We start from the raw sequence: 21,714 nt of genomic DNA on the forward strand, positions 1-21,714 counted from the left end.
GATACCCTCTGTATGACATCATAGAGAACACTAACTGTGAGCTACACTTCAAAATGAAGAACATATCCATGAAGGTGGCGGATGTTGTTGCTTTTACTAATACCCCCGAAGCAACCTTCCATTGCAACCCGATTCTAGTGGGCTATGCTCGTGTCTTGGTTGATGAGGTGATGGACCAATATTCGGGGCTAGAGATTGACATTCCTGGAGGTGACGACGAGCACACACTAGGAGAGGCCATACATCGTATCATCCTATGGAGAAAGGATTGCATCATCTTTCGAAGGCCACCGACACCGCGTCAGCCGACTCCTCCTCGAAGTCCGCCACCGAGTCAGCAGACTCCCGCTCCTCCAAGTCCACGAACACGTGAGTCGACTCCTCCTTGAAGTCCGCCACTGTGTCAGCAGACTCCCGCTCCTCCAAGTCCATGAACGCGTGAGCCGACTCCTCCTGGAAGTCCGCCACCGTGTCAACAGACTCCCGCTCCTCCAAGTCCACCAATGCGTGAGCAGACTGCTGCTCCAACTCAGCCATGTCAGCCGTCTCCGCCGCCTCAGCAATCGTAGAAGAGAGCCGCCGCAGTTATGGTGCGTAGCGGTACGAGTCGAGGTAGTACAGGAGGTACAGGCGGAGGCAAGCGATATAAATATGGTCCAAGCCTCACTCCTCTTCCTCAGAGGCCTTACGACATGACCGTGGAGCAAAACGCAGCCATAGTGCAGGCCCAACTGGACGCCCATTTTGGACCGAAACCGGCACCGCCGCCAAGGGAGAAAGTGTCTGAGGAAAAGATTGACCACTTCATTCGTATGGCTAGACCACCAGCTCCCAAGCCTGTTAACTCAGACTATGAGCGCCAAATCAGGATGACACATCGAGCACGACTACAGAAGGAAGCAAGCTCGAGCTCGAGCCAACAAGCAGCTGGCAAAATATGCGGGAAAACCGTTCCCCAGCTGGGAGAACAGGCGGCGCAATCGATCCCCCCGCTTGTTGTGCCAACAACACATGAGAGTAGCACGCCCTATATTATTGTGGGCAAACCGTTCCCCAGCTGAACAATCTGGTAATAACCGAGGAGCATATAAGCCAGGCTAAAATGCTCAATATCAGTGTTGGACAACTCCTCGAGATCGAGCCCATGTCTCCGCTTAGAGAGGAGGAAATAAAACGGAAATATGTCCGGGGCCAACCTTTGGTCGAGCCCGAGGAGGTCAAGAACCTCCCAACGAGAATGCATGAATTGCATGAGTGGTACATGAACATTACCAAGAGTTCCAATCGAGAGTCCCTCATGGTGAAAGTCAACGAAGAGCATTACTTCCATAAGCTAGCTCTGTCCGTTGAGTATTCAGAACTATTTCAGTTATTCAATCAAGATGCACTCAACAAATCTCTCGTCAGTTGCTATTGTCTGTAAGTGATTTTTTTCTTCTGTAATTTAAGTCTCAAGCTAGCTTTAGTGGTCATTGATCGATCATTACCTGTAATTATCCTCACTATATTCTTTTCTGTGGTATTATGCAGGATGAAGATCTATGAAATGAAAAAAGCTGGACGCTATGGCATTGGGTTCATTGACCCAAATACCGTTAATGAATACACATGGAAATTGGAATGGTATAGACAAGATGTAGAGAATAAAATGCTAGAGTTCTTGAAGCGCCTCAATACCAATGAAGATATACTACTTCCTTACAACTTCCCGTGAGTCACACTGTCTTGTACACTACAAATTCTGTTTTTGCTTACTAGCTAGCTAGATGTTAATAATTAAGTGTATAGGGTTTAGGGTAGTTGATTAGTGTTATGCACATGCCCGCTTAATTAAGACATGCAAACGTGTGCGCATGCAGTTACCACTGGATCTTGTTAGACATTAAAGTTGAAGTATTGGACTCACTACTTAAAAAAGAAAGTTACTACATCATCTTGAAGGGGATAGTCAACAGGTAATTTCAATCATTATTAATTATATCTCGGCCTATTTAGTTCATCATTTCCTGATATGAACTATTTAATAACCTCTTTATTAATTTTCTTTGCCGGCGGGCAGGGCTTGGGCAAAGTTCATCAAGGTGACTCGAGGCAAATGGGCAGAAAAGTTGTTTTGGTATCGACCCAAGGTAAGTAATTAAGTAGTACTAGCTAGCTAGCTACCATCTCTTTAATTCTTGTTTCAATACCATTAATTAATTATCATGCTTGATTAATTATTACCTGATTAAATTTAATTCTCGTAAAGGCCCTGAAGCAGGTGCGGGAGACTGATGTGTGTGCATTCTACGTTTGCAAGAACATTCGCATGATGACGTCCGAAAGGAGCAAATCTGATAGACAGCAATGGGTACGTTGACAGAACACTATTCACAATTTTTACATGATTATCGATATCTAGTCACACAACTAATACACATGCATGCATATTCATCTCCTTCTTAACAGTTCAAAGACGTGCGGGAGAATCTCCTACGAACGGAGCGCATACGAGCACTTCAAGAGGAAATAGCGGGATTTTTGCTCGACCAGGTCATAGATCCCAAAGGAGAATACTATTACCCGCTACCGCCCCCATGAACCACTTGTCATGGTGCTCCGAAGGCACCAAGGCAACATGTAGGAGAAATTGTATATATACCTAATTGTATATATATATATATACATGTATATATATATATATATATATATATATATATATATATATATATATATATATCATCGAATGTCTCAGGTGTCCGGCCCAGGAGCATGGGCCGGGTTGGATGGGCCGTACAAGATCAAGCTGAAGACTGTCCAACGTGTCCGGGTGTGACTTCTCCATACGTGAACGGCAAGATTAGAGTCCGGGTGTATCGTTTCCTTCCCTGATGAACCGACCTTGTACAAACCCTAGGCCCCTCCGGTGTGTATATAAACTGGAGGGGTTAGTCCGTAGAGGCCATCCTCATTACCATCATCGGAATATTCATAGGCTAGACATCTAGGGTTTAGCCGCCACGATCTTGAGGTAGATCAACTCTTGTAATCGCTATACTCTTCGAATATAATCAAGCAGGAGTAGGGTTTTACCTCCTTTAAGAGGGCCCGAACCTGGGTAAACATTGTGTCCCTTGGTCCCCTGTTACCATCAATCCCTAGACGCACAGCTTGGGCCCCCCTACCCGAGATCTGCCGGTTTTGACACCGACAGCGACTTCATTGCAATGCTTCTTGTGCACCTCGGGCGTGTTTGGTTAGTTGCACCAATTTTCGATGGTTGCATGAAAACAATGAGCCAGGCTGAGTGGAGACTGGTTGAGGAAATACAGGGTAAAATATGACGTTTGCATGCATATGGGGTCTTGTCATCGCGAAAGCAATTTTCACCTGGTGTTTGGTTGGATACATGCATGATGATTATGAGTTAACAACTACACTTAACATCGCACCGCACGCACAGAACCGATCCAATCCAATCCGGCCCCATTAACCCTCTGTGCGCCCGATTCCAGTTGCGCCCTCCGCCGGCTCCCATCGAGCAGAAGGATTCGCCGCCCCGCCATGGCAGATCCGGGCACCGTCTCGCTCCTCATGTGATGCGCGGATCCGAGGATCCGGACGGTGACCGGCAGCGGGAGCAAGCCACACCGAGCGTCGGCGTGAAGATCTACATCATCTTCTTCAAGCTGCTCCTGCACCACTGCCTCCAGTCCGTCGCCGCCGCCGCCGCCGTCAATGGGGACGTCGACACGGCTGCCTTCGGGGTCTCCTCCCGCGCGACGAGGCCACGACGCCGGCCAACCCCGCCTTCTCCGCGGACCCCAACTGTGAACGAAACTATGATCCTATCGCTTGAATGGAAGCGAAACATTGAGGGCAAATTTTTCATGTACAGCTTATCTTGAATCAAAGCACAGCTATGTAGAAGGGATGGAGGTAGATTAAAGAGGTGACTAGAGGAGAATATGTGCAAACCACGTACATGCATGTGTCAAAGAGCCACCCACGTGGGCTCGAGAGCATCGCACGGGCCTGTCTCGCTGGAAACTGTTGATTTGAGCGTTTCCAACGATACAAGCAAATTGCTGCTTTTAAGAATCATGCCGTGCAGACCCAACAGTGTCTACATATATAACCAAACAGCCCAACACGTACGGGTATAAAAGCTGCATCCAGCGGGCCTGGTTGGGATGTATGCTGGTACCAAACGCGCCTCTTATGTGTACTTGGAGTTGTTTGGGGCGGTGGTGTCGTTTCAACGTCCTTGTATCCAGGCTTAGGTGTGTGTTGTGTTGTGATGCCGTGAATTTGTATCGGACTGTTGCACAAGGTTCGCTCGAAGTCGTACAGGCGACACACGTGGTAAGCAATCCAAACAATTAAAAAAAAGTCTGCTCGAAGTCGTCACCGGGCCAGAACACAAATCTCTCGACGGTCAACCACACGCAATTGTATATGCGGTTTCCTGTGGGAAGGCAGGCAGGCAGGCATGCATGGGACTGAGCAACTCGACCCGTTCGTTACTCCCGGCCTGTACGCCACCGGAAGCAAGGAAGCAAAGCCGCCGTGCCGGTGCGGGTGCCGGGCCCGGACGTCGCTTAGCGCTCACGCCAAACGTTCGAGTACGTACAAGGCCGTCGTTCTTTCCACGTCGCGCGCTTTTCCACATTCGTTGCTCCACCCCGCAAGCAAAGCAAAGTGATTGGATTCCTGCCCAGTGTCCACTCTCGTTGGGCGTTCATGGTTTAGGCGGGGCGTTCGATCGGGCTACCAGAGCCTAGCTAGCTAGCTAGCCACATATGGCTAGGGAAGAAACAACGGAGAGTGGACTCCTGATGAATGCGGTTTTCGGAATTAGTAGCTAGCTTTCTGAAAAGTTCAGGAAAACACACACACTTTCTAAAAGCTGCCTAGCTAGTTAGCTCTGAGTACGCAAGGGAAAAAAGGCAACTGCATAATTAAGTTTCTCTTTGACTCCTAAACAGTGGATCAGTTCTGAAAACAAAAGAACAGTGGATCAGTATTACCTACTCGCTACTCATGCATGCTTGCATGGAACCAATCAGTGTGGTGCTGGTACTTAAACTGGCGTACGAGCGTCCACGTACGTCCACGTCGATCATGCATGCCATGCTTTATTAGTTGTGCACGTAACGTACGCAAGCGAACATATAGGTAGTACTATTCGATAGATCCCTGCAGAAACTGAGAGGCAAAGCCATGCTACGAGCGTCCACGTACGTCCACGTCGATCATGCATGCCATGCTTTATTAGTTGTGCACGTAACGTACGCAAGCGAACATATAGGTAGTACTATTCGATAGATCCCTGCAGAAACTGAGAGGCAAAGCCATGCTTAATGGAGAAGCTTAAGCCAGCTGCGTCGACCGTCGATCGTTGAGGTACGTCCCAAGATGAATTCATATCTTCACAGTACAGCTAGCAGGTCTAGCATATAGCAAAGTTGTTGTACCTTTTTTTTTTTTGCGAAATAAAGTTGTCGTACTTGACATTGCCAAAACCTGCACAATACCAAGCAAAGCTAATTAAATGAAGAGAAAACAATATCTATGCACCCACTAGACGCAAAGTCCGGGACCTAGCTAGCTAGGTCGTCCATGACAAGCATGTTCCTCTAGCTTCAGTCGATCGAAGTAGTATGCATACGCATTTTCCCACAAGAAATAAATAAATAGTATGAGGAGGTGTTTATGTATATGCCTTTGTGTCTGTTAGTTGCGTGAGTATGTGTGAACGTATGCATGTTTTGGAGCGAGTTGACGTCGCCGGCCAGGTCACCGTCGTCGAAAGCACGGGCTCGGATCGGATCGGGCGCCCGCATGCAATATGCCTTGGATCACGGAAAAGTCGACGGCTAGTAGCCATGATTTCTTCAAAAGGAGCCAACGACCTGTCTTGGAAGATATGCAACTGCAACGGCCTGTGTTGGAGTACGTAGTATAATCGGCACCATTACATATATACTTTCTCGATCGGCCCACACTCTTGCGAGTCAACTTCGCATGTGAACTGATCCATGTGCAGGAATCCCACTTGATCAGTTGGTCTTGGATTTTGCGAACGTATATAGTACTCATCTATCTTCTTCTCTTTTTCGTCGAAACTACGCCCACGTACGAGCTACATTCATCTCTCTTCGTGCATGTGTGCGACGCATGTGGCAAGTGAGCGCGTGCGTACGTACATACGTCGAGCATGTGCATGCATGTGCAGAATACCACTACTCCGAGTTGGAAAGAGCAACAAAGAAGAAAAAGTGAACTGGGGGTTTTATTTAGTTAATTATACATTATCCAAGATAAGATCCACTATTAACAATTAGAGCAGGCTGGTCTGGTAGGAACAAGCCCACCATACCTTGCCAAGCCAAAACAAGATTCGGTTCATACTACTACTTAGTAACTTACTGATGTGCTTGTTACTTTGTTATGAGAGGTGTGAAAACAATTGGCGAGCGCACATACGTTTTTTTTTCGAATCGGCCAGCGTACATACGTAGCCATCTCAAGTCAGTTTCAGACCTTTGGAGCGGATAACAAACAAATAGATGACCTACTACTCAACATGCAGGTTTTTTTTTTGTGGGTGACTCAACATGCAGTTTGTCTGTTTGTGGTTAGCAAAATATGTGTCCATCAGCCAGAGTGTGCCGACCTACGTATGGTTGGCTCGGCCAAAGCTGACTTCGAGTGAAGAAAAAAAAATGGTCGAGTTGGCATTTTTCCAACAACAATGTGTATTTTTATGTGCGCCTAAAAAAATGAGTATTTTTATGCTATTTTATTTATAATATATTATAGCTTTATAAGTTTATCTTATTCATAATATATACTCCTACAATTCTATGAGATGGTGTGCGGTGCATCTAGAAACGGAAGTAAACATTCACAATCACAGGCTGTGGACGTGCATGGTCATGGGGATGATGTTACGTTGGAAAGAGATAGCCAGTCAAAGTGTCAAACACATGCAGACGCACGTGGATGGGTTTGGTCGCCAGCCACATTGCCGGAGTCAGCTACGCCCATAGTGTTTTTGCTTCTTGTTCTGGAAAGCAGAGCCACGTGCTTGATCCATACTAGATCTAGATGGGAAGAAACATTACGGCCAACCACTTTGGACAAATGCAAGAGTTCGTACACATCAGCATGGTCAGAAGGAACCAATCAACAAAAGGCTCAAAGCATGCATGCAAGAAATTTTCGGCCAAACTTATCACTCTGTAGGCGACCCACATGCTGTCATTATCGGTCACACTCTCACTCGAGCGAAGAGAGACAATCTTTCTGCAACGGATTGAACTGGTCATAGTGGGGAGTAACTTAGACTAGTAACATGCATTTGTTACTAGTCCATATTACTATCTTCATAATGGGTAGTAACATATGAATGGTAACATAAAAAACCTTCATTAATTGAGACATAGACTCATTTTACCTCAGGGTGTGTTATGTTACAGTAACATATTATGTTACCATAAGCATCTCTCCCCTCATTAACTCCATGCCACATAAGGCTGGTCATAGTGGGGAGTACCTTAGACTAGTGTCATGCATATGACACTGGAGTGTCATGCATATGACACTAGTCTAAATTACTACCTTCATAATGTAAAGTAACATAATACTAGTATCTTAGATGACTTCATTTATTAGTTTGTAGACTCATCTTGTCTTGGAAAGCGCTATGTTACAGTAACATATTATGTTACCACCTCTCATTAATTACTTGCCATATAAGCAAAAAAAAATTGGAGTGCACTATGTTACTAGCTAAGTTACTCCCACTATGACTAGCCTTATATCCCCACTACAAAAGTCAGTCTAGACTTCAGAGCTTTGCTTACGCACATGCATACTGTCTCAAGCTTTCAATGCAACATTGGCAATGATGTGAGTACAATCACTTTCCAAAGGACAAAATGCTACACGAAAGTTAAATGGTGATACAAAGCAGCTTATAGCATAACACAACCTACAAGAATAATCACGGGCCAGTTCCCAGTTTTTACAAGGAGGACCCCAAAAGACAGTGAAAATTGCAATTGGGTCTATGACAGCTCCCGCATGAGGCCATTCTCGTCGTTGCGGGGGACAAGACCACTTGTTACTACGAAATCTCCACAACACAATGTCCAGCTGCCAAGAATGTTGGAAGTACAGGCCATGGACTTCGAGTTGAAGCCGAACACATGACACGGACTAGAGTTTTCTAGTTGCTACAAGTAACCATCAACAACATCTATGAAAAAAAATTTAGACACGAACATTGGATAATTGTCCATCAAGATATTTAAACATACTATAATAGACATAGACACATAAAAAACACATATAGTTGTATATTCTCTGCATGAATTTGATTACCTTTACTTAGCTTAGATGTAATTATGTTCAACAAAATTTCCAAACTATAATTTAAAAAGATAATATAAACTCCATGACAAAATGGAGATCGACTTTAGCGGAGTATTTCTATCGATGGACATTTGAGATGTATTAAATATTACTTTGATTAAGATATTAAAAACAAAGTTGTGTTAACAAAAAAAATGTATAAGGAAGTTTGGATCCACATTAGTTATGATGTAATGATATCAAAACCTACAAATATGTAAAAATATTTTGTATAAAAGGAGATGACTGATATGACTTAAGGCAATGAATGTGCAACAACGTCGGTGGCAATGCATCGGAGAGGTTGAGAGTAGGGACTTTTAGCCGCACAACAGTACAACCAGAGTGACATGTCATGTGAACACACAAGCAGTTCTCGTTGCCCGTCTTATTCTGCGCCATATAGAATGCATGCATGTGGAGTTGGCGAGCACTGCCTTGGTCGGGATCAGCATGACCACGTCGTCATCGGATGCTAGTGATGAGGAGGTGAAGGAGAATTGTAATTATCGGAAAAGAGTCACATATGTATTGTGGTTTCCGAGGCTCTCTTGGGGAAGGACGATGAAATGTCTTACACACTTGGCGAGGACGGTGGAGACACGTGGGAGTGAGAGGGAATGACGAGAGGATTGAGTTTGCATGCATTTGATGTGGGGACTGGTCTTTATTTTATTGAGTAGGAGTTCATAAATAGTATGATTTTTCTTTCTTTGACTTTTAAAGATTTATTTGGCGAGCGCTAAGCATCATCCACTTGATTTACGAGAAAGATCGTCAATCACCATGTACAATGCTAACGTTGTCTGCCGGATCAATCCGCCTGATCTTCTATCTACCACGATATGTTTCTGACGCAAAACCCCCTTGCCCCGTTGTCGAGCAAAGCAAATAAAATCTCATCTCCACCCGCACATATCCTCGTACTACACACGCGTGGGCACCGCTGTCGCCTCCGGCATGAGCTATAGTCGTCGCCACTTTTCTCCATACGCGAGAAAGTTTGTTGCAAGATCGACGTCTGACGTTGCGGCAGCGCCCTACCAGCTTTGCTGTAACGGTGATCTTGCGTTGCTCCACCATGTGCGGCGATCGCGGCTGAAGATGATCGCCGTCGTGCCTCCATGTATAATGGTCATGACTAATTATTCAATGACATTTTCATATTTTTTTTCTATTCATCACAATTTTTCAAGTGATACAAACTTTTGCACTAATCTTCTATTACTACTATATAATTTATTTAAGAGTCAATTACACCGGTGGTACTAGAACTTGGCGTAAATGGTCACCTTAGTGCTAGAACTTGTGGCATACATCAAAGTGGTGCAAATACTTGTCTCGAATGTACAAATACAGTGCAAATCTCGTCTCTATACGCCGGCGACGCTGACAGGGCATGACAACGTGGCATAGGGCCCGTTGTCAGTGACCATATTGGGAAGACGGGTGTGTGGCGTGCTCTTTTTGCAAAAAAACCTTGAATTCTTATTTTCGTTTTTTCTCACATAAAGGCCCCTGTTAAGTTTACACAGTAACTGCATGTGTGGCATCAGATGGTCCCACTTGTCAGCCAAACATCACAAATTTTAGTTTCAGAATGAAAAATGGAAACCATGCATTACTCCAACCAGTGACGCTTGGGACAAACGGAGTGCGGCGGCTAGCCAATCTACCAGATAACAATTGATGTCATATAATGATACTAAGCCTTTTACATCCTGACCTAAAATATTGTAAAATAAGAAGAAGAAAAAAAACACGGGGAACGTAAAATAAGAATTGTAAATTTGAAAAGAAAAAAAAGATACCGCCGTGGGATTTCATACTAGCGGCCTGACAATTACCACCAGGACCTAGCAATACAACCACTAGCATTTCGTGCCTTAAACCTGTTAGTTTTTTCGCTTTTTCATTTTTAGCCTCAAAAAATGTAAATTGTATTGTAAATACGTATTCATTTGAGAATCTGCAGTCTGAGGCACACTTGGCTAAATTTTTTTCATACATATATTTAAATTAATCTAGAAATACAAATATAATTTATAGAAAACACACAAAAATTTATAAAAATGCATGAACACTTATAAAACAACAAAACTGATTAAATCTTGGACAATTTTATATACAACATTGTTATTTTATAAAAAATAGTTTTTTTTAACTTATATCATAATTTATTTAATACAAATATTTTCTAAAGTTACTTTGATATTTAATTCATATGCAAAAAGATAAAATTATAAAAAAATCATAATTTAATTTGATGTATTTTAAATTAATAGGTGAGCATTTTTTGGTTTATATATATATATTTATATGTATATTATTTATAATTAAAATTTACTTTCTTTATAACTATAAATATCAAACCAAAAATTGGTAATTATAAATAATATACATAGGGCCAGTTCTTTTGGGCGGCTTAAAAAATAAGCTACCTCTCCCCAGCTTAAAAAGTAAGGCCTTCCTCAAATTTGTTGAAACTTCTAAATTAGTTATCCCATAGCTAGTTTAGAAGCCCCAATGAATTAGAGAGGCAGCTTATGGGATAAGTTGGGGAGGAGGTGGCTTATTTTATAAGCCGCCAAAAGAACTTGCCCATATTCTGTTATAGACATGTAAATTGTAATAATATACATGTAAATTGTAGCCCAGGAGCACGTTCTGTTATAGACATGTACTACAACAATTATATTTACACTCCTCACAAAAAATATATTTACACATCAGAATCCATTTGTCTAAAAAAAACATGTGAGAGTTCATAGTTGGAGTGGCACGCCCTCCTACTTTTTACTACATGGGTAGCTCGTTCGAAACCCCACGGGCGAAACCTTTCTTACGGACTAAAAATCTTGATTTATATTACTTATTAATTTAAAGATATAAAACTTGTGTATGCTTGTGTATCAACAAGTGAACTCTGGGCGGGTGGGTAGCCGCGCGCGCTGGTTAGACCGCGGTCACCAGTACGAATCCCTCTGCGCCATATTTTTTATTCTAACAAAACTTGTGATGTTTCACTGAGAAGTGAGACCCACCAAATGTCACACGTCTAACATGTGCTTTTTCGTGAGAAAAAATAAATAAAAATCCGAGGGTGCTTTTGCAAAAAGAGCACACCCCACGCCCAACCTTCACTATGCAGTCACTGACAGCGGGCCCTATGCCATGCGTCATGCCTCGTCAGCATTGCGGCCATGTACAAACGAGATTTGCATCGTATTTGCATGTCCAAGCCAAGTTTTTGCATCACTTTAATGTATCCCGCAAGTTCTAGCACTAAAGTGACCGTTTTGCGCCAAGTTCTAGCACCATAGGTGTAATTGACTCTTTATTTAATTCATACTACCATATACTCCCTCTGTCCCATAATGTAAGACCTTTTTTGACACTACCATTTAACATATCACTCTTAGAGCATCTCTAGCAAACCCTGCAAAATCCCAACCCGCATAAGTGTTTTGCAGTTCACCGAAAAGTGTATATGCAGGCCGGCGCGCACTACTAGGAATATGCTTATACATAGAATTTTAGCAGTAGCGCCTGTTTGGGCGCCCACGCTACTGGTATTTACCAGTAGCGCCGGCCAAAACGGGCGCTACTGCTACTGAATAGCAGCAGCGCTGGTTGGCGCGGGCCGCGCTGCTGTTTAGCGGGCCGCCGGGGCCAAAAGGGCAGGCCACTTAGCTGTAGCGTGTGATTTGCGCCGGCGCTACAGCTAGTGGGCTTAGCAGTAGCGCTGGCCCATTACCCGCCCTGCTGTTAAGCACACTCCCTTCCCGCGCGCCCCCTCATCACTCAGCTCACTCACACTCCACACTCCTCCCTCAATCCCCCGCGCGCCGCCGTCGACCCCCGCACGCTGTCGTCCCCCGCGCCGGCCCTCCCCCCTGCGTCGGCCGCCCTCGGCCGCGCCGGCCCTCCCCCCCGCCGGCCGCCCTCCCCCGCGTCGGCCTCCTCGCCCGCCGGCCGCCCCGGCTCTCCTCCCGCCCCCCCGCATCGGCCCTCCTCCACCGAGAGGTACTCCTCCCTCCTTCCTCCTCCTCCCTCCCTCCCTAGTTATAGTTATTAGAGAGTAGTTATTTTGAATCCTATGTAGTTGAAAAATGTAGGTTCTTAGGATAATGTAGGTTATGATCAAACCCTAGCTAGGACTGATTAGGTATGAAACCTAGTTAATTCGTATGAACCCTAGGTTTTAAAGTTAGGACAGAAATTTAGCTAGGTTTTTAATTAGGTGTAGTTAATAGAATTTAGGTGTTTTAAGTGTATTTAAAAGAGTTTTAGGTGTTTTAGTTGTTTTAGGTGTAGTTAACAGAATTTTAGGTGTTTTAGTTGTTTTAGGTGTAGTTAACAGAATTCTAGGTATTTTTAAGTTAAAGCAATTGTTGTTATTTTTTTAGTTAAAGCAATTTTCCTGTTATATGCAAATTTGCAGTGGACATGTCATATTTTGAACATGTCACATTTTGTATATGTCATATTTTTCGGAGTGGCCTATGTTTTGCCAGAAATGTCGATTCGTTTACGTTCTGGAAAATTCAGGCGCTCGATATGTCCTGCTTTTAGCAAAGGTCATGCCGAATTTTGCTAAGTGTTTATTAATTTTGTTTTCATAATTAAGCATTTTGTTCTCGACGTCGACGATGCCTATCCCGCATCCTCGTCGTCGACTCGGCGGAGGACTCCTGCTTGAGCCGAGGGGCCATGTCCGGGACTGGGCTCCGCCGGGCTGGTACTGGGTTGTGCTACCTTCTGGTGAGAGCAGCTTAGTGAGGAGCCAGCCCGTCGTCGACCCGGAGCTTCTTTGGTGGCGGTCACGTGGGCCTGCATCGGTGGAGAGGCTTGAGTCCCCCGCGCAGGTGGTACAGCACCGTGTCACGGAGGAGAACGCGCACGTCTAGCGCTACATGGTTGCGTTGGCGAACGGCCGGCTCTCCAATACCTGGCAGATTCTTTGGGGATCTCACCGGAGCTATGATCCGGTGATGGTTCCTTCTCTTTGGGTGTCCACCGCGGCGCACTGAACCTAGAGGAGCTATTATTCAAGATGTATTAGTGATATTATATGATGATCTTTGCTACAAACCACTATATATGTATTCGATGATGGATTATTAATTACCTATTAGTTATTTGCTTATTGAATGCAAAAGATGAGCGCGGTTTGTGCTACAAACTACTATATATGTATTTGATGATGGATTATATGATGATCTTTGCTACAAACTAGGTTCGATGATGATCTTTGCTACAAACTACTACAAACTACAAATTTTAGGTGTTTTAGTTGTTATATGATGATCTTTGCTACAAACTACTATATATGTATTCAATGATGGATTATTAATTACCTATTAGGAAATGTCTGACGACGAAACGGAATTCGTTATTTGCGAGTACTGCGAAGATGAGTGCGGTCTGTGCGACAGGCCTCACTTGGTAGAAGGTCGGCGCTTCAGCATCAAGCTCCAAGAGACCTTCGATGTTGAAACGGTACGCAACGACGACAAGTGTTTTTTGTTATTTTTTGCATGACTTCTCTGCTTCTTCAACGTGTAATTTCCGTCTTTTACAATTCGACTAGCTTATCCCATGCCATGCACGACGCTATGTCTTGGAGAAGATGGGGTTTGAAGATCATGAAAGCATGGAGACAAAGATAATTCAACTAAGCACCCATCATGATTATGATTTTGCTGTAAATCTATACAATTCTGTGAACTCATCCAATTTTGGTTGCCTGAATTGGGAAGCCCTTTGCAAGGCATATGATTTTCATGAGGGTATGCTTCTCACCTTCGATCTTGGTGATCCTGACATCGACGAAAATAATATGACCATTTGGGTCCTTGTTCACACGCTTTCAGTTCTACCGCTGTGTGAGTTTCTCAAACATATTTATTAAGTAATTTATATTGTTTATTTCAAAATATTTGACAGCTTATTTCCATTGACAGCTTATTTTCATTCTTCAAAAAATGTACGGAAAATGGTAGACAGGACCTACTGCTACAATGATGAAGCACAATTAACTTATAAGGAGAAAGATGGTCTTATCGCATTTTTTTACTAATCTTGAGAATTACAATAGCTATTATCAAACTCCTCCACATTATGGTCAATACGTGCCACTAGTGCACGTGTTGAACTACGGTAACATCAATGGAGATAGCATGGTAAGATTTTCTACTATTATGACATCCGTGCATCTTTTGCATAAATTCTTCTAAAACTAAACTACATTGCTAACTACAAAGTTATTACTATATTTTTGAACAAAAAATCTCGATGGATTGTGTGCCTCATCTGATGTTGCCGAGAGGTCGCGTTGATGTTATGAGCTTACGGCCACCACGGCCAGGTCAGCCGCAGTATCCACATCACTCCTGTCCATACCGGATTTTTAAAAGCGAGGAAGCCATGATAATAAATGATTTCAAAAAATGTTTGAACCATCGTAGAGAGCTACTTGGAAGCAACATTGTGCATAGGCCAAGACTTGGAGACAGGATGATCTCCTTTCTTTATTATGGAGAGTCAATTTTCCTTAATGGAGAGTCAATGCCTATTGTTTTATGATATTTTACCTAAGAGAGGGTAGAGTAGGTCCTATGAGAGGAGTAGGTCGTAGCTAGAATGTGTTATTATGTGCTACAATGTGTTAGAGTTGATGATGATGATGAGGAGTGGCGCGGGCCAAAATATTAGCAGCAGTGTTCATTTACCAGTAGCGCTCTACGGCGCCGCGCTACTAGTACCTGAACTTACCAGTAGCGCTGGCCTAAAAAAGCGTTACTGCTACAAAATAGCTGTAGCGCCGTAGGAGTAGCGCTGGCGCCCGCGCTACTGGTAGCTCAAAAACCAGCGCTACTGGTAAGGTTTTCCCTAGTAGTGGCAGGCGAGGTGAGACTCATACCCCGCAAAACGGATCCGTAAAAAAGGATATTCGGCGAATATGCTCTTTTACAGGTCGGTTACGCGGGGTCTGCTCGGGCACCGCCGCGTCGACCCGCAAACCGAAGACACCCAATTCAAGAATTTGACATTGGTTCCGACAAATAAGTTCAAATTCAAACAATAGAACACAGTTCACGCGCAAATAAAAGCTTAAGTTTTGTAGGACAAACGCAAAAGAGGGTCTTGCAAAAGTGACGACCACGTCCGGCATCATCTTGGTCGATCTTCACTCCGCGCCATCGAGTCCATGGAGTTCATCGGAACCACCGAATCCACCTCCGGCGCTTGTTCCAACTCCCGCACCGAAGTCATCGACATTGGTTCCAAATCCCGCTGAGAAAACATCTCCGACACTGTAACACGCACTGGCCGACACAACCATTCTCCTCTTCAAGATTTCTCTTCTTGCCATATCCTGCCATTCTTTGGTGAGGTCGTCCATCTCATTGCAGTTCATTGTCATGATCTTGTTCTCTTCGGCGAGCAACTTGGACATGGCTTTGTTTTCAGCGGCACATGCTCTTCTCTCCTCAATGGCCGCTTTGCGCAACCACTCTTCCTTGAGCACTTGCCATTTTCTTGCTTCTCCCTTGCCTTCTTCTCAGCCAACTCTTTCTTGATCTCCAACGACTTCAATAACATCAACTCATTTGATTGCACCATGACATCAATCTTCTCCCTCAAGCTCAACGCTTCATGCTCTCTCTTCATCTTCTCCTTAGTCTTCTTGTCGCCATCAGGCTTGTTCAAGTTTCTCGGGCCATCTTCATCCACATTTGTAAGTGAACCTCTCTTCGGTGGGGATTCTTTGTCAATCAACTTCCACTTCTCGCACTCTTTGAGCAAGTCCCAACAATGCTCTAGTTTGAAGAATTTGCCTTCCGAAACTTCCATGTCTTTGTATCTATGTTGGGCAATTTTGTCCTACACAATTTGAACAAAGTCAAATGATGCAATCATTTCATACGATGCAATATGATGTGCACAACTTGAACAAAGTCAAAACGAACTCACATAGTCGGATTCCACGGTTCCACTTGGAGGTGCATTGCGTACTTGCTCCAAGCAAGCTGCCCAACGGCTGCAAATAGGCTTGATCACATCCCAACGCCCTTGAAGCGACTGAAAGGTGCGTGGAGTCCTATTGGGATACTTTGCCATCATGCGGAAGTATTGATCTTCGATCCTTTGCCAATACCTCTTGGCGGTTTGAGAAGTACCCGTGCATGCATCAAGAGACACCGCACTCCATGCCTTCATCAAGATTTGATCTTCCAAGATCGTGTAGTTCTTTGAATGGCTTTTTCTACTTTTTGTTTGCGATTTCTCATACGCCACCTCATCGATCTCCTCACTTCTTCCTCGCCATCATGATCACCCACGCCGCCCTTTGTTTCATTGTAATCGAATGCGGCGAATGGGGCTTGGTCGATGTCAACGGTGTTCGTGTCCAACAAGCTCACGAACTCGACAGTTGCTTTGTTCGAACCACCGCTAGTGAACGACAAAAAGTCACGAGCTATCGCAAATGGTGAAAAGCAAAGGAAATTTCCATGACTGAAGACGCATACCTTCCGGCCATTTCGTCAAACACCTCGCCTGCGGTGGGAGCAACACCGTTGAGCGGCATCGCCGGGGAACCTCTTTCCGGGGCGGAGGGAGTGGATGAAGGAGCCCGCTTCTTTGTAGCTGGGATCCTCTTCCGCTTTACGCCAGAGGCCTTGCCAACCTTTTCCGCCGCTGGCCGGGATCTCGCAGCGGCGTTGGCGCCCGGAGCGCGGGCCTTCGCGGCGGGGGCAGCCGGATTCCCGCCCTGCACGACCACGTTGACCTGCCTACCGCTTGCGGGCAGGCGCAGTGGTGCCTTGGGCGTGTTGGGGAACGTAGTAATTTCAAAAAAATTCCTACGCACACGCAAGATCATGGTGATGCATAGCAACGAGAGGGGAGAGTGTTGTCCACGTACCCTCGTAGACCGACAGCGGAAGCGTTATCACAACGCGGTTGATGTAGTCGTACATCTTCACGATCCGACCGATCAAGTACCGAACGTACGGCACCTCCGAGTTCTACACACGTTCAGCTCGATGAAGTCCCTCGAACTCCGATCCAGCCGAGTGTTGAGGGAGAGTTTCGTCAGCACGACGGCGTGGTGACGATGATGATGTTCCACCGACGCAGGGCTTCGCCTAAGGTCCGCAACGGTATTATCGAGGTGTAATATGGTGGAGGGGGGCACCGCACACGGCTAAGAGATCTCAAGGATCAATTGTTGTGTCTCTGGGGTGCCCCCTGCCCCCGTATATAAAGGAGCAAGGGGGAGGCAGCCGGCCAAGGGGAGAGGCGCGCCAAAGGGGGGAGTCCTACTCCCACCGGGAGTAGGACTCCTCCTTTCCTCGTGGGAGTAGGAGAAGGGAAGGGGGAAGGAGAAAGAAGGAAGGGAGCGCCCCCCTTCCCTAGTCCAATTCGGACCAGACCATGGGGAGGGGTGCGGCCACCTTTTGAGGCCTTTCTCTCCTTTCCCGTATGGCCCATTAAGGCCCAATACGAATTCCCGTAACTCTCCGGTACTCCGAAAAATACCCGAATCACTCGGAACCTTTCCGAAGTCCAAATATAGTCGTCCAATATATCGATTTTTACGTCTCGACCATTTCGAGACTCCTCGTCATGTCCCCGTTCTTATCCGGGACTCCGAACTCCTTCGGTACATCAAAACTCAATAAAACTGTCATCGTAACGTTAAGCGTGCGGACCCTACGGGTTCGAGAACTATGTAGACATGACCGAGACACGTCTCCGGTCAATAAACAATAGCGGGACCTGGATGCCCATATTGGCTCCCACATATTCTACGAACATCTTTATCGGTCAGACCGCATAACAACATACGTTGTTCCCTTTGTCACCGGTATGTTACTTGCCCGAGATTTGATCGTCGGTATGTCGATACCTAGTTCAATCTCGTTACTGGCAAGTCTCTTTACTCGTTCCGTAACACATCATCCCGCAACTAACTCATTAGTTACAATGCTTGCAAGGCTTATAGTGATGTGCATTACCGAGTGGGCCCAGAGATACCTCTCCGACAATCGGAGTGACAAATCCTAATCTCGAAATACGCCAACCCAACAAGTACCTTTGGAGACACCTGTAGAGCACCTTTATAATCACCCAGTTACGTTGTGACGTTTGGTAGCACACAAAGTGTTCCTCCGGTAAACGGGAGTTGCATAATCTCATAGTCATAGGAACATGTATAAGTCATGAAGAAAGCAATAGCAACATACTAAACGATCGAGTGCTAAGCTAACGGAATGGGTCAAGTCAATCACGTCATTATCCTAATGAGGTGATCCCGTTAATCAAATGACAACTCATGTCTATGGCTAGGAAACATAACCATCTTTGATTAACGAGCTAGTCAAGTAGAGGCATACTAGTGACACTCTCTTTGTCTTTGTATTCACACATGTATTATGTTTCCGGTTAATACAATTCTAGCATGAATAATAAACATTTATCATGATATAAGGAAATAAATAATACTTTATTATTGCCTCTAGGGCATATTTCCTTCAGGGCGACGGCGGGGCCAACATGGCCAGCGACGAGATCCGCCCAAGGGGATTGATCGTGCGCGACCTCGGCGGTGACGGGGGACAGCAGGGAGTCATCCATGGCGGCGAAGGACTGCCGGGGAAGATGCACCAAAGCAGGAGGTGGCGGTACAATGGTGGCGGAGGGCGGGTGTCGGTGTCAAAACCGGCGGATCTCGGGTAGGGGGACCAGAACTATGCGTCTAAGGTCGATGGTAACAGGAGACAGGGGACACGATGTTTACCCAGGTTCAGGCCCTCTCTATGGAGGTAATACCCTACTTCCTGCTTGATTGATCTTGATGAATATGAGTATTACAAGAGTTGATCTACCACGAGATCGTAATGGCTAAACCCTAGAAGTCTAGCCTGTATGACTATGGTAATGAGTATCTCTCCGGACTAAGTCCTCCGGTTTATATAGACACCAAGAGGATCTAGGGTTACACAAGGTCGGTTACAAAGGAAAGGAATCTACATATTTGGTCGCCAAGCTTGCCTTCCACGCCAAGGAGAGTCCCATCCGGACACGTGTGCAGTCTTCGGTCTTCGCATCTTCACAGCCCATCAGTCCGGCCCATGGCTAACAGGCCGGACGCCCGAGGACCCCTTAGTCCAGGACTCCCTGAGTAGCCCCTAGACCTGGCTTCAATGACAAGGTATCCGGCGCGTAGATCTGTCTTCGGCATTGCAAGGCGGGTTCCTCCTTCCGAACTCCAAGATAGTCTTCGGATGTATTGAATGTGTCCGGGCCTGTAACACGCACCACACAATCGCAGAGGGAATATAATATCCCACGAGTCCCATCTGCTGACAACTTTTTGCAAGATGACATCACATCTGTTCGGTCACTATATCGAACCGTTTTTTTCGCCGTTCCGTGTTTCGAGATGCGGTTTCCATTGGCACGTCTTGTCAAAGCAGGGATCGTGTCCCCTTATTGCGGGATTTTCATCAATGCGGGCGTGGGTAACCCAACCGTGCCGTTTATACAGCCCTTGGGAATAGGCGAGTTTTAGGGCAAGTGGGGAGGCGTTCGATATTTACTGCCTTTATAAGGGGATAAGGATTCCCCCTTCTTCACCCACACCCTCTCTCTTCCTTCGTCCTTCCACTCTTGAGCTCCAGCGCCCAAGTTCTCATCTTCTTCCCACTCAAGCCAGCACTCAACCATGTCCGGATCCGGAGGCCAAGGCAAGTGGATGGTCTCCTCCGTCAAGGAGAAGGACATTACTGAGCTTCGGGCAGCCGGGTACTTGGCGAAGGAAATCGCCCACCGCCTTCCGGCCCAGGGACAAGTCATCCCCACGCCGAAGCCCAACGAGAGGGTGGTATTCATCCGTCATTTCTTTTGCGGGCTAGGGTTTCCACTCCACCCCTTCGTCCGCGAGCTGATGTACTATTACAGGATAGACTTCCATGAACTATCCCCGAACTCCTTCCTCAACATTTCGGCGTTCATCGTCGTGTGTGAGGCCTTCCTCCGTATCCAACCCCACTTCGGGCTGTGGCTCAAAGTCTTCAACGTGAAGCCTTAGGTGGTGGATGGCCAGCACGCGGAGTGCGGAGGAGCCATGGTGAGTAAGTTGTCCAATGTCTCCTGGCCGAAAGGCACTTTCGTGGAGACTGTCAAGGAATGGCAGAAACAATGGTTCTACATTACAGAACCCCGCGGCACCAACTGGGCCGCAGCTGCCGATTCAACCCTGGTGCTCCAATGCGGCTCACCTCTTGGGTCGAGAAGAGCCCGAACTGGTGTTCGCCGGACGAGCTGATACCGCTGCAGACGCGCGTTCAGAGCATGGTTGACAGGAATGTCAAACTTGTCGATGTAATCCAGGTGATGCTAGTTCGCCGGATTCTCCCATGCCAAAGCCGAAGCCTCCCACTATGGAAGTTCAATCCGAAGAAGCACCATACCCTAAAGAGGCTCTTCGAGACTACTCACAAAGATGCCTGGAGGTTGCTCTTCAAGGGCAACGAGGTACCACCAGCCACAGATTCAGACCGTGGGCATGACGTTAACCACCCCGCCAGCGAGGTAAGTTTTTAACGCGTCCTCTACTTGTTTGTTTCAAGGAGGATATCTGAATTTTTACTGTCATTGCTTCTTCAGGAATGGTTGGAGAGGGCAAAGAAGATCCAGTGCCCGGCTCCGCTGCCTGAAGAACCAGTCACTCCGCGTCTAGCGAAGATGCTGGTGCCGGCGCCCTATGCGGCGCCGGCGAAGAAGGCCAAGGGGGTCCGGAGTGGCCCCCACCGCAAGGGTACTACGGATGCGACGTCCGCAGACAAGACCCGTTCCTCCGTCGCCGAAGACAACGATGAAGAGGAGGAAAAAGAGGAGGAGAGCGACTCTCCCCCTGATGGAGGGAGAAATAAGAGGGCGGCCCCCACAATTCTGGAGACGGAGGTGCCCAAGAAGGGGAAAGGCCAGCCTGTGGGCAGCTCCGAATGGGACATCGGCAATAGTCCGGAGAGACGCCCCCGCACTAAGCCTCGGGCCGCATCATAAGTGCTAAGACTCGTACATGCCCATAGATCTAACCTCTCCTCCTTGTCGTATTGACATGGTAAACCATGCTATTACAACCCGGCCCATGACAGCTCCTAGCGATCCTCATCAGAGGGTTTGTTGGACTCGAAGGAGATGGCCAGCGAGACACCGCCGGCCGCTTACTCTCTCAAGGCCAAGGGAGACGACGAGGTGCTCTCCCAACGGGCCTTCCCAGGCCGGGGAGAGGTGCCA

Source organism: Aegilops tauschii, chromosome 2, assembly GCF_002575655.3.
Source record: "Aegilops tauschii subsp. strangulata cultivar AL8/78 chromosome 2, Aet v6.0, whole genome shotgun sequence".
Taxonomy (NCBI): domain Eukaryota; kingdom Viridiplantae; phylum Streptophyta; class Magnoliopsida; order Poales; family Poaceae; genus Aegilops; species Aegilops tauschii.